The 1,996-nt window shown below is 32.2% G+C and overlaps 1 long non-coding RNA gene across 1 annotated transcript; it reads right to left on the bottom strand.

The window, feature by feature from the left end:
- Positions 1–704: 704 nt before the first annotated feature.
- On the bottom strand, positions 705–1,510 carry LOC129239507 (uncharacterized). The gene is made up of 3 exons (XR_008581855.1): positions 1,159–1,510; positions 971–1,104; positions 705–895 (listed from the first exon to the last, which is right to left on the bottom strand). It is a non-coding gene; the product is annotated as an uncharacterized LOC129239507 (long non-coding RNA).
- Positions 1,511–1,996: the final 486 nt, after the last annotated feature.

Below are 1,996 nucleotides of genomic sequence, written 5' to 3'. Positions count from 1 at the left end.
TCTATTGTAATCTTATCGATATGAATACTCAAAGAAAACTGTCAACACAAAAGGCCTATAGATTTATCAGGTCTACTTGAAACTGCAAAAACAAAAAAAATTTTTCTGCCACATCACATGGGGAAAAGTATAAAGTGGTGTGCTCTGGTGTGCGGTATTCGTAAACAAACCGTTTGAACATTTCCTTTGTTCTTACAAAATGTATATCGCGTTTGACGTAAACCCAAAAACAACTTCTGTCAAATTCTCTGAGAGCCGAATAACTGTTTCTTGTCTGGCAAACCTTGGTAAATCTATTATCCTTGGTCAACACACTTGTTGCTCTTACAAATGAACTGCACACAAAACACAAATCAGTAGTTCGGCGTTCGTGTATATGTACTGAAGCATTTCTCTTCATAAAGAGCGTACAAACCTCGGTGTTTATGTTTACTCTCCGCCGAAAAAAATTTGCAACTTAGCAACACGACACAAATCGTTTCACAATAACGAAAAATTCGTATATTTATTCAAAAAAAGTTGTACACATAAAATGAATGTTAATTCGAAACTTAGTCTATGAATCGAGTAAGTGGATCCCTATAATATGAAAAAAGAACGAATAAAATTGGCCTCGTATCGGCCCAAAAAAATGCGTACAAACGAACATCATTTCATTTTTGTATATATAGATCGAGTCATTTCATTTCATTTATTGCCCAAAATCATTTTAACATAGGAGTTTACAAAGTTATGATAAAATTAGATTATTTAGCATTATCCTAACATACATTTGTATTTATCTAGGAGTTTAAAACTTATTTTTCTTTTGATATATGTATACAATAGGTTATGATTATTATTTTGTATGTCTTTGGCATAATTTTAAAACTTATTTATATTCTCCCAAAAAGGGCTTAAAAAGGAGATAACGTATAATAAACTTCTATAATTTATTTGGCTATAAGTTGATCAATGTTATGAAACTTACTGAAAATCGGAAATGGCCAAATGTCTGTCGATCCAACAGGAATAATTACGATATTACATTGATACAGAGTGTATTTCCAAACATAGTTCAACACTACAAAAACCATGATTGGCTCAGCGAAAGAGCACTTTTAGCTGGGAAAAATAAGGACGTAAATGATATAAATGTAGCTATTTTGGATCAAATACCTGGTGATTATATGCAACGATTATATGCTGCGCAACATTAATGTGCCACGACTTTGAAACGGTACCAGACTCGCTGTGAAGAAGCGAATGGGTAACGTTATCGAAGCAACAATTTTGAAAAGGAAGTACAAAGGAGAAGATGTTTTGATACCCAGAATTCCACTGATTCCAACGGATTTACCATTCGATTTCAAACGTTTGCAGTTCCCATTCGCCTTGCCTTCGCTATGACAATTAATAATTTTTTCTCATGGACAATTGTATGTAGCTTGCTCACGAGTAGGCAAACCATCGTCATTATTCATTTACGCGAAAACGTTGTCTACCAAAAAGTGTTACAACCTAAATGAAATATCTTCTTTGTTAATAGTTGAAAATGAAATGTTTTGAAAAACTATAAAATTTTTTTCTAATATATTTTTGTACACATAAAATGAATGTCGATTCGAAACTTACTATAATCTAAGAATCGAGCAAGTTTTGTTTTGTACAATATTTTGATTTTTTCTTTTTTTTTATATGAAGAAAATATTTAAAAGAAATTTTTTTTTGCTAAAAACCTTCCCCTAGTGGATCCCTATAATATGAAAAAAGAACGAATAAAATTGGCCTCGTATCGGCCCAAAAAATGCGTACAAACGAACATCATTTCATTTTTATATATATAGATTTGAACACTCCAAAGTTTAATGTTAAAAAAAAATCCATACATTATGCGCTAATCTATTGATATCTTGACTATTTTTCTACTACTAATTTGTTCAAGTTGAGAATAGCAGCGAGAGCAGAGCATAGTTGCAGGACCCCACAATTGGAATATTTCCGCCCAGTGCGTTCA

This window comes from Anastrepha obliqua, chromosome 2 (genome assembly GCF_027943255.1).
Source record: "Anastrepha obliqua isolate idAnaObli1 chromosome 2, idAnaObli1_1.0, whole genome shotgun sequence".
NCBI lineage: Eukaryota > Metazoa > Arthropoda > Insecta > Diptera > Tephritidae > Anastrepha > Anastrepha obliqua.
The sequence above is the reverse complement of the archived record's forward strand: the minus strand, read 5'-3'. Positions and strand labels throughout refer to the sequence as shown.